We start from the raw sequence: 15,699 nt of genomic DNA, 5'->3' as shown, positions 1-15,699 counted from the left end.
TTTTAAGACCCAGATTAATCCCAACTCATTAATAGTGGGGGACTTCAATACCCCATTGTCTCTACTAGATAGGTCAACAGGGCAGAGAGTTAACAGAGGGACATCTGAATTAAACAATACCATATATCAAATGGACCTAACAGATATCTATTCCACCCAAGCACCACAGGACATACTTTCTACTCAACACCCCAAGGAACCTTCTCCAAAATCAACCATATACTGGGGCACAAAACAAACCTCAACAAATTCAAAAAGATTGAAATAATTCCCTGCATTCTATCAGATCACAATGCAATAGAGCTTAAAATCAACACCAGAAGAATACCCAGAAATAAAACTATTCCCGGAACTAAATGAAAAGGACACTACAACACAATAAACCTCTGGGACACATTGAAAGCAGTCCTTAGAGGGTAGTTTATAGATCTAAGTACCTTCATTAAAAAAATCATAAAGAACACAAATAAATGACTTAACATTGCAAATCAAGGCACTTGAAAAGCAACAACAAATGAAACCCAAACTGAGCAGACAAGAAGAAATAACAAAAATCAGAGCAGAAATTAATGAAATCGAAACAAAAAAAAAATTAGAAAGAACCAACGAATCCAAGAGCTGGTTCTTTGAAAAGATAAAAAAGATTGACAGATCGCTAGCCCAGTTAACCAAAAGAAAGAGAACCTCTAAATCAACAAAATCAGAGATGAAAGGAGAAACATCACAACAGACACCAAAAAGATCCAGAACGTTATTAAGGGAATACTTTAAAAACCTATATGCTACTAAATTTGAAAACCTAAAAGAAATGGACAGGTATCTAAAAGCATGGGAACACCAAAACTAAACCAAGAAGAGATCAACACCTTAAACAGACCCATAACATAAGGAAATTGAAACAGTAATACAAAACCTCACAGCTAAAAAAAGCCCAGGACCAGACGGATTTACAGCAGAATTCTACCGGACATTTAAAGATCTATATCTAATACTACTTAATTTATTCAAAAAGATAGAAATGGAAGGAGAACTTCTAAATTCCTCTTATGAAGCCAGCATCACTCTAATACCAAAGCCAGGTAAAGATACAACCAAAAAAGAAAACTATAGACCCATATCCTTAATGAACATAGATGCAAAAATTCTCAACGAAATACTTGCAAACCAGGCTGGGCGTGGTGCTGCACGCCTTTAATTCCAGCACTTGGGAAGTGAGTTGAAGGCCAGCCTGGTCCACATAGTGAGTTCCAGGACAGCTGGGGCTACAGGGAGACCCTGTCTCAAAAAGACCAAAAACAAAACAAAACAAAACAAACAAAAAAACTTGCAAACCGCATACAGACATACATCAAAAAGATCATCCACCATGATCAGGTTGGCTTTATTCCAAAGATGCAGGGATGGTTCAATATACATAAGTCAATAAATGTCATAGGCCTTTGACAAAATTCAACATATATTTATGTTCGAAGTCCTAGAGGAATTGGACTGGAAGGAACATACCTCAACATAATTAAAGCCACATACAAAAAACCCACAGCCAACATCATTCTAAATGGAGAAAATCTGGAAGCATTCCCATCAAAATCAGGAACCAGGCAAGGCTGTCCACTATCTCCACTCCTTTTTAACACAGGGCTTGAAACTCAGCAATAAGACAAGAGAAGGAAATTAAAGGAGTAATAATTGGAAAAAAAGAGATCAAATTATCGCTTTTTGAAGATGATAAAATATTATACCTAAGAGACGTCAAAAATTCCACTAGAAAACTCATAGAGATTATTAACACATTCAGTAAAGTTGCAGGTTACAAAATTAATCCACAAAAGTCTGTAGCCTTTCTATATACCAATAACAACAAATCAGAGGAAAAGTACATGGTAACACTCCTTTCACAATAGCTGCAATAAAATAAAATAAAATATCTTGGAATAAACCTGACCAAAGACATTAAAGACCTCTACAATGAAAATTTTAAATCTTTAAAGAAAGAGATTGAGGAAGACATCAGAAGATGGAAGGACCTCCCATGCTCATGGATTAGAAGAATTAATATTGTAAAAATGACCATCCTACCAAAAGCCATTTATAGATTCAATGCAATACCAATCAAAATCCCCATGACATTCTTCAGAGAGCTGGAAAAAAATCATCCTAAGATTCATATGGAAGCACAAAAGACCTCAGATAGCCAAAGCAACCCTGAGCACTAAGAGCAATACAGGGGGGATTACTATACCAGACTTTAAACTGTATTACAGAGCTAGAGTCATAAAAACAACAGGTACTGGCACAAAAATAGACCCGTAGATCAATGGAACACAATTGAAGACCCAAATATGAGTACATGCAATTTCAGCCACCTGATATTTGACAAAGGGGCCAAAAACATTCACTGGAGGAAAGACATTTCAGCAAATGGTGCTAGCAAAACTGGATCTCCACCTGTAGAAGAATGAAATTAAACTCCTATCTTTCACCTTACACAAAAGTCAACTCCAAATGGGTCAAAGACCTCAATGTGAAGTCTGAAACTCTGAAACTGTCAGAAGAAAAAGCATTGGGAAAAACCTACAAGATATAGGTGTAGGAAAGGATTTTCTAAACCAGACATCAATTGCTCAGGAAACAAGGTCAAGAATCAACAAATAGGACCTCATTAAACTAAAAAGCTTCTGTACATCAAAAGAAGCAACCAAGGAAGTGAAGAGAAAACCCACAGAAGGGGAGAAAATCTTCACCAACAACACTTCTGACAGAGGCTTAACATCCAGAATATATAACAAACTCAAAAAACAAAGAATCAAGAAAGGAAGTAACCCAATTTAAAAATGGTCTAAGCAACTGAACAGAGTTCTCAAAAGAAGAAATAAAGATGGCTAAGAACCATCTTAAAAGGTGTTAAACATCATTATCAATTAGAAAAATGCAAATTAAAACCACTTTAAGATTTCATCTTACCTCAGTCAGACTGGCTAAGATCAAGAGAACAAATGATATCAAATGTTGGAGAGGATGTGGGGAAAGAGGAACATTCATCCATTGCTGGTGGGATTGCAAACTTGTTCAACCCCTATGGAAAGCAGTGTGGAGAACTCTTAAAAAACTACAAATGAAGTCAGATGTGGTGGTGCATGCCTTTAATTCCAGCACTCGGGAGGCAGAGGCAGGTGGATCTCTGTGAGTTCAGGGCCAGCCTTATCTACATAGCAAGTTCCAGGCCAGCTGGGGCTACAGGAAGACCCTGTCTGAAAAAGGACCAAAAACCAAAAGAAAAGAAGCCCTGGAGGGTGAGCATGTGATATACATAGTATACAACAATGTGATATACACAGTATACAACAAAGTATGTGATATATATAGGTGAAGGCAGAGCAAAGAAATTCAAAAGAATTTTGTACAATGACACACACCAATAAACACACCAAGAAGAAAATCACACATAAAATAAAGCAGTAAAGAAAGATGAAATCATGAAATTTGCAGGTAAATGGATGGAACTAGAAACTGTTATCCTACACGAAGTAACAGACTCCGAAAAACAAAAACAAAAACAAACAAACAAACAAAAAACGTGTTCTAACTCATATGTAGATCCTAGCACCAAATCCTGATGAGTATGTATCCAGGCATAACTACAGGAACCAGGATAATGGAAAGGAACCAGGGAGATAAAGGAAAAGAAAGAATCTGAAAGAGAAGAACAGTAGAAAACAGGCATTAATAAGGGAGATATGGATAAAAATGGGGTTATTTTAAGGGGACGAGGGAGGGAGGGTTATACAAAGAAACTTGGGGATAAAGGGAAGGAAGGAGCTCAAGAGAGGTGGGACCATAGGAGAAGGGTATTACTAAGGGAGAAATGGGAAAAATGGGTGCACTTTAAATGGGGAAACCGTGGTGGAAGGGTTAGACAATGCGAGAGATAAATAGTGCCTAACTAGTTTTAAAAAACCAGAGGGAACAATATTAATTGGACAACCTATTGACAAATTATACATATAACTAGCTCAAGGAATATAACACATGTCTAGGCAAGGTTTATCTGAGAACTTTTGGTCTTTGCCCAAGCTTTATCTATATAACACATGGTAATTAAAAGTACCAGACTGGTGGAACTAACCTTCTTGGATGTCTAACAGCCATACTTTGAGGCCTATACTTAATTTGATCAGAGGGACATAAAGGACAGTTTTTGTTCCTTGCCCTCCTAGGTTGACTAAGCTTCGGGGGACTATGAGCATCTCTCAAAATGTCCTGTAACTGTGGTGTGCCACCTGTCCTCTTGATCAAGGAGGGCATGGAGACCCCACCAAATGGACTTGAACCAGTCTACTAAGAGGAGGGTCAACACAGAGGAAACATTTCCTCCATGCTTCCAAGTGAAGACAGCCACAATTGAGCAGGACCTTTGACTTATCTTCATATAGATGGAACTGGTAAAAGAAAGGAGCCAGGGGCTCCTTCCAAGCCCATATGACACCTGAGGAACAGATCCTCAAATGACCTTAAGAGTAAAAGTAAATTTGGTTTATTGGTTTATTTAAGACAGTATGGTCTTAAACACTCAAAAGGAAAGTATAACCAAAGATTAAAGGGATCAATATAATTCTTGAAGAGTCCATATTCATAGCTAAAAGCTACATAAGAAGAAACAACACCAGTCAGGAGATACCTTCCTTTGAGTTGTTGGCCAGGTGGCCTAAGAGACTCCCAGACAGTAACCCAGCATAGGTAGATTCAGTGGATTGAGGAAGAGCTGATCTTCCTAAAACAAGGAACTCTACATAGGCTGACTAGATTCAGTGGATTGAGGAAGAGCTGATCTTCCTAAAACAAGGAACTCTACATAGGCTGACTAGATTCAGTGGATTGAGGAAGAGCTGATCTTCCTAAAACAAGGAACTCTACATAGGCTGACTAGATTCAGTGGATTGAGGAAGAGCTGATCTTCCTAAAACAAGGAACTCTAGGTAGGCTGACTAGATTGAGCGGATGGACAAGCACTGGAGAATGGCTGGGGGCGCCAATAACACAATGGACAATAATAGGGATTACAGAGTATATGGGCTCCAGTGAGGCGGGGACTATGGGAGAGTGCCATCTGGGATGTGAGTATATAGATGAATAAGATTGTTTGGGCTGGGCATGGTGGTGCATGCCTTTAGTCCCAGCACTTGGGAGGCAGAGGCAGGTGGATCTCTGTGAGTATGAGGCCAACCTGGTCTACATAGCTAATCTAATTCCAGGTCAGCTGGGGCTACAGGGAGACCCTGTCTCAAAAAGACCAAAAAAAAAAAAAAAAAAGATTGTTTTGGATGTTCTGTATGAAATACACATAAAAAAATCAACAACAACAACAAAAAGTTTTATTTGAGGAAGAAGCATAAAATTTTTTTCTCACGTTAATTAGTAGAGGTGAAACACATTACCACTGAAATTTACCCAATGATTTTATATCCATGCTCAGGTGGACCTCAGAAAGTAACTGACGGTAACTATTAAGAATCAGATACATAGAGATTAGAGATGCATGTGCAAACATCTAAGTGTTAGTAGTATTAAAAATGAGGTCTTCTGCCAGGCCCGTGGTGGTGCACACCTTTAATCCCATCACTTGGGAGGCAGAGGCAGGTGGATCTCTGAGTTCAAGGCCAGCCTGGTCTACATAGTGAGTTCCAGGACAGCCAGGACTACAGGGAGACCCTGTCTCAAAAAGACCACACACAAAGAAAGAGTTTTTCTGTATGAAACAGTATATTTTAAAATGAAATGAAGATCTTCTTTAAAGGTTAAAACCTCAATCAATTTTATATCTTATAGGGTTTATACTGAGTTCAATATTGTATAACTATTAATTCAACTGTAAACCCAAAAATTTACAGCCAATATTGAAAGAGATGCATCTTTGCTCTGGAAATTGTTATTGAATATGTTAATGTTGTAATGAAATGCTTCTTCTAATCATGTGGTTATTAAATAAATAATTTTAAGAAAGATATAGATCCAGCTAACATGCCACACTCCCAGACATTATATATATAATATACATGACATATTATATATATCCTGACTCTTAAATAGTAAAGTTTACAATTTCAAATATCATGAACTAAATAAGAGATTGTAGTGAATAAATTAAGTACAATTTGAAAAAAAATTAGATTGGAGATAAAATGGGTGTGGTGGCCTAGGCCTGCAATCCCAACTCTCTGGAGTTGGAGGCAAGAGAATTAGCAAATTTGAGGCCAGCCTAGGTTGCATATTTCAAAAGAAGAAGAAAAAAAAGTAAATTTATCCCCATTATGTCTCTCTTCTCCCAGGGGAATACACACACACACACACACACACACACACACACACACACACACGTGCTGGTCAGGGCAGCTGAGCATGTGTGGATGTGGAACTTGCCGGCTTCTGTTTGACTAAAGCCAGACATAGCCATGGCATGAAGAAGATTCAGAAACACAAAATGGATCTTAGTTTACATAATCATTGAGGACTGGAGTGTAGCTCTAAGGTTCATCCCCAGTGTCAACACACATACACACACACGAGAGAGAGAGAGAGAGAGAGAGAGAGAGAGAGAGAGAGAGAGAGAGAGAGAGAAAGGTGGTACTGCTGGTGCTACTGATTTGATATACATGTGTGGCCTAGCCTGGGACCAAGGAAAGGATAACTAAGCAGGTCTGAGTTGTCCCCACAAAAGATCTGGCTTTTACTTGGTTTCTGCCACTGGAATGTCTGGCATGATAAGATAATTTTTCTGAGTGCTCTGGGCAGAAGAGTCTAGGTTAGTATTGATTTATGATGAGGAAGTGGGAGAGATAGACCTTTGGTCGCTTGGTATCAGTTTGACTATTCAGGGAGTTGGAACCTGAGGGTAGTTATGCCTACGTAGCAGAACACCAAGAAAAAAAATAGGGCATTGTGCTAAGAAAGGCAAGGGAGAGCAGAATAAGAGACAGGTTAAGACACTGCTCTTTTAAATGTAGACATTTAGAACTCTATAGAGGAATTAACCTAGCAGCTATATTTTTGTGTTCACCAGCTTGTGCTGAGAAATCTGCTGCAGAGAAAAATCTGAGAAATCAGACAAACTGCCCTGGAGAGTTAGGTCTGGTTGGCACGGCCCCTTACTGGGAATGGCTGTTCCTTACCAGCTTTCTAAAAAATGAGGGTACATCTGTGGTAATGAATTCACTCTACATTGAGGGGAAAACCTAGAAAGCTTCCCTTGATGGCCACAGCTCCTGGGTTAGGAAGTGTTGTCTTTTCCACCTCTCTGATCTGAATACCTAGTGTGGCTTCAGTGACAGTTGCTGGGAAGATATAAGATGAATAGGCCTGTGAGAAGAATGTGCCAACCAGGGTAGCTGAGTATGTTATGTATCAACTCTACCAAATACTAGTCCCTTTCCAATGGTGTAGATGCAAGCACAATGTGAACCATAGTCTAATGTTTGTTGCTAGACTCTGCTGAACTGAGATCCCAGGTCCCAGAAAAGGTCACTGTAGTATGCTAGAGTGCTACCGGAGAGGCAGTGTCCTGGGAAGGTGAGAGGCACTGGCCAGGGTGGTGATGGACATACAAAAAACCCCCAATTTCTATGTAGGAAGCTCATTACTAGGAGACAGTTTTCATAAATAGAAACTATCTATTTAAGGGAATATAACACAGTCTTTCTGCCCCCCGCCTGCCGCCACCAAAAAAACCCCTTCCATGGAACAGTGTTCATTACTGTTAAGTACCAGGTCAGCATGTCAAGAATGCCTCACTTTAAGTTAAAAAGACCTCCAGGGGCATTGCATAACATGGGTGCAATTACCTACAAGCAGGTAATACACACATACACATAAAAAAAAAGAAAACCATGTTTTTATACACAGAGTATTTCTATAAGGATGCTACAGGTAGGAGCTGATGGTAACTGGCCTTAAATTTGCAGTGATTCTCCTGCCTCTGTCTAAGTGTGAGGATTATACGTGTATGTCTCACCATGCTTACTTTGTATGTACAATGCTGCTAGTGATAAAGCCTGTCACCTGCCTAGTCAGTCATGGTAACATTGCACCTTCCTGAGCAACATCTAGGCTTAAGGCTCCTATGCCAGAGGGACCACTCTGCCTCTGTGCTCACTCTCTCTACTTTCCAGAGAAGGACCTCTGGGGAGACAGGGTCTCCCTGCAGCTCCAGCTTGGTCTGGAACTATGTAGACCAGGCTGGACTTGATCTCACAAAGATCTGCCTCCCAAGTGCTAGGACTAAAGGAGTGTGCCACCATGCCTGGTCTAAATTTTTTTTTTAATTTTATGTGTATGAGTGTATTGCCTGCATGAGGGTAAGGGCACCATGTTGTACAATGCCCTTAGAGGACAGAAGAGGCCACCGGATCCCCTGGAACTGGAGTTACACAGTTGTAAGCTGCCATGTGGGTGGTGCTGGGATTCGAACCTGGGTCTTCTGCAAGAACAACCAGTGTTCTTAACTGCTGAGCCATCTCTCCAGCCCCTTAAAATAAATACTTTAAAATATTTTTTATTACTTTGAATTATGTGATTGTGTCTGTGTGGGAGTATGAGTGCAGACACCTGAGGAGGCCAGAAGTCCCATGTCCATACACCACCCTCTAGGCCCCCACCTGGAGATGGAGTTATAGGCAGTTGTGAATCAGAGGCATTGGATTCCCTTGAAGTCAGAGTTAAGGTGATTGTGAGGCACCTCCTGTGGGTGTTAGGAACTGAACTTGGGTCCTCTGGAAGAGTAATAAGCACACTATACCTCCTGAGCCATCTCTCCAGCCCCAAAAGAGAACCTTTGACTTTTAGCCAGGTGTGGTGGTATGCACGCCTTTAATCCCAGCACTCCAAGACAGAGGCAGGTGGCTTTCTCTGAGTTCAAGGCCAGTCTGATCTACATAATTAGTTCCAGATCAGCTGGGGCTACAGGGAGACCCTGCCTCAAAAAAACCCCCACCCCCAAAAAAGATGGGCTTTGACTATGGAGCACAGACTGGCCTAGAACTCCTTATAGAGCAGGCTGGTCTGGTCTCACAAGAGACCCACTGGCCCCTGCCTCTCATGTGCTGGGATTAAATGCATGTACCACCACACCTCCATACCTGGTTCCATACACACACACGGAACCAGGTATATTTATATATGTTTAAATGTGTATCCCAGGCTGGCCTCAAACTCCTGATCATCCTGCCTCTGCCTCTTCAGCATATCACTCTACAAGTGTGTGTCATCACAACTGGCCTTTCTTTTGGTCATAGAGGCTTACTTTTTGCAATGGGCAGCAGTTACTACAGATCCATAACTGGTCAAAGTGCTGACTATTGAAAGCTGAACCTTAAACAGGAAATCTTTATCACCCCAACCCCAAGGCGTAGGAAATAAAGCATAACAGGAGATAGAAACAACATAATCAGGAGAAGGGATGGAATGTTGTGGGAAACTCTTTTGGGCATGGCATGGCTGTTGCACTCTTAAACCCAGCAGCTGTAATTACCAGCACAAGACCTACACAAGAGTGAGCCTGCCATAGGAGGGAGGTAGCAGATCAAGAGGCCCCATCTCCCACTGAGGATCTAAATGTAGTTAATGGTTGCTGAGGGAAAAAAACAAACAAACAAACAAACAAAAAACATTATCTTCTGTGGTGTAGCTATAGACAGGGTGCTCCTGTCTATGGCTCTAAGCTCCTGTAAATAACTCTTTACTCATATTCCCATAGGCAACCCTAATTAAACTCAGTGAATCTCTGTCTCTGTCTCTCTCTGTCTGCCTCTGTCTCTCACTCTCTCTCACACACACACACATACACACAAAGAGGAGGAGGAGGAAAAGGAGGAGGGGGAGAAGAGACATGACAGTGGAAGAAAAAGGGGAGTGGTTAAGAAGAGGAAGGGAATCTGTGAGAGGAGGAAAAAGAAAGGGTTATGGGGCATAAATATGATCAAAATACATTATATTCATGTATGAAAATGTCACACTGAAGCTGGGCATGGTGGCACACACTTTTAGTCCTAGCACTTGGGAGGCAGAGGCTAGTGGATTTCTGAGTGATTGAGGCCAGAGGCCAGCCTCATCTACATTGTAAGTTCTAGGCCAGCTGGGGCTACAGAGAGACCCTGTCTTAAAAAAAAAAAAAAAGTATATTAAAACCTATTATTGCTGGGCGTGGTGGCGCATGCCTTTAATCTCAGTACTTGGGAGGCAAAGGCAGGCAGATCTCTGTGAGTTCAAGGCCAGCATGGTCTACATAGCGAGTTCCAGGCCTGCTGGGGCTACAGGGAGACCCTATCTTAAAAAGACCAAGAAAAGAAAATGCAAAATAAAATCCATTAATTTGTATGTTAACCTAAAAAATTAATTGAAAAAAAAAGCATATTACCATGTGGTGGTTTGAATGAGAATGTCCCCCACAGGCTCCAAGTATTTGAACACTTTGTCCCCAGTTGGTGGCTATTTTGGGATGTTTAGGAGTTCTGGCTTTGCTGGAGGAGGCATGTCACTGGGAGTGGGCTTTGGCCTTGTCCATTTCCAGTGTTGCTCTCTCTGCATAGTGTGCTTGCTTGAAGATGTAAGAGCTGGGCTTTCTGCTCTGGCTGCCTCCTGTCATGCCTCCCCTGCCATGATGAACTTATCCCTCTTCAATCATTAAGCCAAATGAACTCTTCCTTCTATATGTTGCCTTGGTCATGGTATTTTATCACAGTGATGGAAAAGTAACTAACATAAAAGTTGGTACCAGCACTGGAGAGACAGCTCAGTGGTTAAGAGCACTGGCTGTCCTTGCAGAGCGCTCTTGCAGTAGACTTGGGTTTGATTTCTAGCACCTACATGGTGGCTAACAACCATCCATAACTCCAGTTCCAGGGGATTTGATGCCCTCTTCTGACCTCTGTGGGCACTGCAAGACAGGAGTGCACTTACATACATGCAGGCAATATACTCATACACATAAAAAAATAATAAAATATTTAAAAAAAAGAAGTTGGTGCCAAATGTAGGGTGTTGTTGTGAATAACCTGACCATGTTTTTTTGCACAAGAAAAGCAGTCCAATGCTGTAAGCAGAGCTTAATTGATCATTCTATTAGGGACCCAGCTCAAGATGTTCCATGGGAAGATGAAAACAAGCAACTGTGACATTTTGACAAGGAATCTGGCTGCCATTTGCCTGAGGCCTAAGAAATTGCCTGGCACTAAATTAAAAGGTAATGAACTAATTTCTTTGGTGGGGGAAATTTTAAGACAGCTTAACATTGACTTGGTGGTGTGGTTATTAATGGTGAATATTATGCAGATCTACAATGGAAAACAGCAAATGGGGCAGAAAGAAATATAGATGTACAGCTTGGAGAGGAAAAGAAAGCTAGGAAGCTTAATGTGGCAGGTAAGCCATGCCCTGGAAGATGCCCTCCCATTGATAAAGAGATTAGAGCCATTAAGAAGTGCCCTCTAGGCTCTGGAGAGATGGCTTAGTGGTTAAGAGCACAGGATTCAATCCCCAGCAACCACATGGAGGCTAACAATCATCTGTAATTTCAGTTCTAGGGGATCTGACTCCCTCTTCTGACCTCCATGGGCATTACAAGACATGGGTGCACCTACCTACAGGCAGGCAATACATGCATACACATAAAATATTAAAAAAAAGAAGTGGCCTCCAGATTTGCAACTGAACAATGGAAAGAGTACCCCTAGGGCAAGACCCTATCCAGCTAAGTTTCCAACTAGTGAAAGGAAAAGGCCTAAGAAGTTTTTTGTTCTTAGAAAACTATAACATGCAAAAGCTGCTGATTATGTGGAATATAGGGGCTAGTGGAGTTTGGCAGAGTCATTCACATGCTGCTGGTTCTCCGGGCATGAAAGATGCAAGAGTGGGGGGGGGGGTCAATGACTCTGCCTTTGCAGTTTCAGAGAGCTGCTGAGGCCAGGCAGAGTGTGGCAGGGAAGTCCCTGTATAATACAAGGCCCTGGGAGGCCAAGGGGCCCCAAGAAGCCATTGTTTGAAGCTTTGAAGGTGAAGCCTGGTTGGCAGTAGAGATCTCAAGATGTTGGAGTTGCCAGAACCATGAGGCATCTGCCAAGGAGAGCTGTATAGAGTGATACCAGTCCAATAGAGTGATGAATATTGCAGGCAGCAAAGCTGGAGAGGCTGGGCCATCTAAGTCCTTTGGAACTAACGTCTCAGACATCAGATATGGAGCTACTGTGAGGAGGAAAAGAAATATACCCATGCATTTAATGTCACTCTTTGTGTATGTCTGATATTGCTTTTATCATTTAATGATTGATTTTATACTTTGGGACATAGTACTCACCTTTTAAGTGGTTTTATGAAAGCTTACTAAAATGGAGAACATCAAAGACCTCAAGCTATCTTGAGAAATGAATGCCACTGTTATGTATTTGCAACTGTCCTGCGTGCTAAGGCACCAACAATAAATTCTGTTGTAAGGAATGTCTGAACCCTTGCCCTTAATATCTGTTTCTGTAAACACATCTGGGGAAGTAATTGCTGCTTGGGGGCCCTTGGGACATGTAAATATATGTGCTGGTGGCCATGTAGGCTGCAATTTAAATCTACCAGCATTATAGCAGTTAAGATATGATGAGGGGAGATCTATAAAAACTGTGGATTTCTGTACCTTGGGGCCCAGAACTTCAGAGTGTTAACTCCTCTGGGTCCACTGACAAAAATAAACAAATTGAGAGTGCTTTAACTTTCTGAGCAAATGTTTGGTCTCTTACTGCCTGATTTCCATAGCAACAGGATTTGATATTTGCCCTCTTGGTTTTCAGTCTTGTTTTGGTTTGGTATTTTTCTACTATGCCTCCATTCCTCCCTTTTGTAATGGGAATGTATTTTGATTCCATGCGTGTTGGACATATGTAATGTGTCTTTTTGATTTTACAGGGGGTTACGGTTAACAGAGTATCTCGAGTCTCAAAAAGAAACTTTGGATATTGGACTTTTGAATAGTGTTGAGACCATTAAGGACTGTGGGGACTTTTAAGGTTAGACTAAATGCATTTTATATTATGATATGGTCATGAGCCTATAGGGGCCAGGGAGTGGAATGTGGTGGTTTGAGCGAGAATGTCCCTCACAGGCTCCATATTTGAACACTTTGTCCCCAGTTGGTGGCTATTTTGGGAGGTTTAGGAGGTGTGGCCTTGCTGGAGGAAGGATGTCACTGGGGTGAGCTTTAGTCTTGCCCATTTTCAGTTTCATTCTCTGCTTCCAGTGCCTGCTTAAAGATTTGAGTGCTCAGCTTTCTGCTCTGGCTGCCTCCTGCCATGCCTCCCTTGTCATGATGGACTCTCATGCCTTTGAAGCTTAAGCCCAATGAACTCTTCCTTCTATATGTTGCTTTAGTGACGGTTTTTTATCACAGCAATGGAAAAGTAATGATTTTATCCATATGTAAAGTTTTTAAATAAATGCCATTTAAAATGATGTAAATAACTGGGCATGGTAGCACATACTTATAAGCCTAGCACTTGGGCAACTGAGTCAGAAAGATGACGAGTTTGAGCTTACCCTGGGTTAAACAGCAAAACATTGTCTCAGAAAACAATAATCAAAAATGTTGTAACATTAAAACCCATATGAATCTCAAATATGGAGCATAACTATTTCAATTATATGTGATATAACATAAAGGAAATGTCCCCCACCCAGGGGCTGCTCATATTCCATAAACACTAGTGAGTGAAAAAGATAGGGGATAAATAGGGCTAGGAAGATGGCTCAGTAGATAAAGTGCCTGCTGTACAAGCATGAGAACCTGAGTTTGGAACCCAGACCTAATAAAAGTCTGTTGTGGTGGCATGGGCCTATAATCCTATTGATGAAGGATGAAGATGGGCAGGTACTCAGAGCTCTCTGGCTGGCCAGTCTAGCCAGGTGATAAGAGGAAGATACTTGTCAACAACCTTCCGCCTTTGCACACAGGTCAGAACTCTCTCTATAGACCAGGCTGACCTCGAATTCATGGAGATCCACCTGCCTCCACTTCTCAAGTGATGGGAGTAAAGGCATGTACCACCATGCCTAGTGATTTTTTTCACATATACTATGAACACACATAAAGATATAAAATTAAGTTTCAAAAAACTTTAAGATGGGATAAATAAATTTATGAGTTTAAAAAAATAGTTCTTAGGGGCTAAAGAGATGGGTCAGTGGTTAAAAGCACAGGCTGTTCTTGGAGAGGACCTGGGTTCAGGTCCCAGCACCTAAATGGTGGCTAACAACCATCTGTACCTCTAGTTTCAGAGGATCTGACACTCTCTCTGGCCACTGTGGGTTTACATGCATGTGGTGCTCTTACATATATGCAGGCAAAACATTCATATACATAAAAAATAAAAATGAAAAAAGATAAAATTAGAAAAAAAAAGTTCTTGGTTGCCTCCTTAGGTTTAGGAACCCCAATCAAGAGACCTACCTGCTCACAGCCTGGCATGGTGGTACCTGTCTATGATTTTAGCACTTTGAAGACAAGCAAGAGAATCTTGAGTTCAAGGCCAGTCTGGGCTACATAATGAGACCTTATCTCAAAGCAAACAAAACTAAACAAACTGACCTTTTTTTTCTTTTTCTTTTGAGACAGGGTCTCCCTGTTGCCCCAGCTGGCCTGAAACTCACTATGCAGACCAGTCTGGCCTTCAACTCACAGAGCTCTGCCTGCTCTGCCTCCCAAGTGCTGGGACTAAAGGCATGAGCCACCTCACCTTGCCAAACTGACCTTTTCACCTAAGGCCCTAAGACTCATTTGATTTGGTTTGGAATACAAATCTAGTACACAGATTAAGTAAGAACCATATGCAAAATTTCTTGAACAAGGCTAAAGATAGGAAGGTAAATTAACAACCAGGGACACGATAACAGGGACGGGTGGGAGAGGGAAAATAACCAGTAGCAATGCAGAAGTGATAGCCTAGATGAGAAGGTTGTCAATATACCTTATACCTGTCTGTGGTGGTTTGAATGAGAATGTCCCCCATAGGTTCTATGTATTTGAGAATTTTGTTCTTATTTGGTGGCACTGTTTTGGGATGTCTTAGAAAGTGTAGCCATGCTGGAGGAGGCAAGTTACTAGGAGTGGGCTTATAGAGTTCTTAAGTCTTGCGAGATCTCCAGTTGAGCTCTGCTTTCTGTGCCTGCTTGAAGATGTAAGTACTTAGTTTCTGCTCCTACTCCAGCCACCATGATGGACTCTTGCCCCTTTGGAACTGTAAGCTAGATAAACTCTTCCTTTTATAAATTCCCTTGGTCATGGTGTTTTTATCACAGCAACAGAAAAGTAACCAATATACTGTCCAAGACCCTAAATGATCAGAGTAAATGACTTTTGCCAAAGATCAGTCATGCATGAGGACTGGAAGAGGTCGACAATACTTCCATTTCAACCACTACTTTCAAAACTGCAAAATGTTTAAGATTATTCTTAGCTGATATATCAGTAATTTCTTAACTTTTCCCCCTCTGCCCTAACAACTTTTATTAGGAATAAGTTTAGGAGACAAGAGGGTATCTAGGAATAATCCTTACTGAAAACGTCAGCTACAGTGTATGCCTATAATCAAAGCACTAGGGAGATTGAGGCCAGAGGATTCCTGGCCAGCCTGAGCTTCATAGGCAGACTGCCTTAAACCTCCCACCTCCACCCCTTAG

At 41.2% G+C, this 15,699-nt stretch overlaps 1 protein-coding gene across 1 annotated transcript in view; it reads right to left on the bottom strand.

The window, feature by feature from the left end:
- The window catches only part of Snap29 (synaptosome associated protein 29), a 45,735-nt gene that overhangs the window by 28,868 nt on the left and 1,168 nt on the right, over positions 1-15,699 (bottom strand). The gene's annotated exons all lie outside the window — the stretch shown is intronic.

Source organism: Nannospalax galili, unplaced genomic scaffold (genome assembly GCF_000622305.1).
Source record: "Nannospalax galili isolate Female #2095 unplaced genomic scaffold, S.galili_v1.0 scaffold321, whole genome shotgun sequence".
Lineage (NCBI taxonomy): Eukaryota > Metazoa > Chordata > Mammalia > Rodentia > Spalacidae > Nannospalax > Nannospalax galili.
This window is presented reverse-complemented; position numbering and strand designations above follow the sequence as displayed.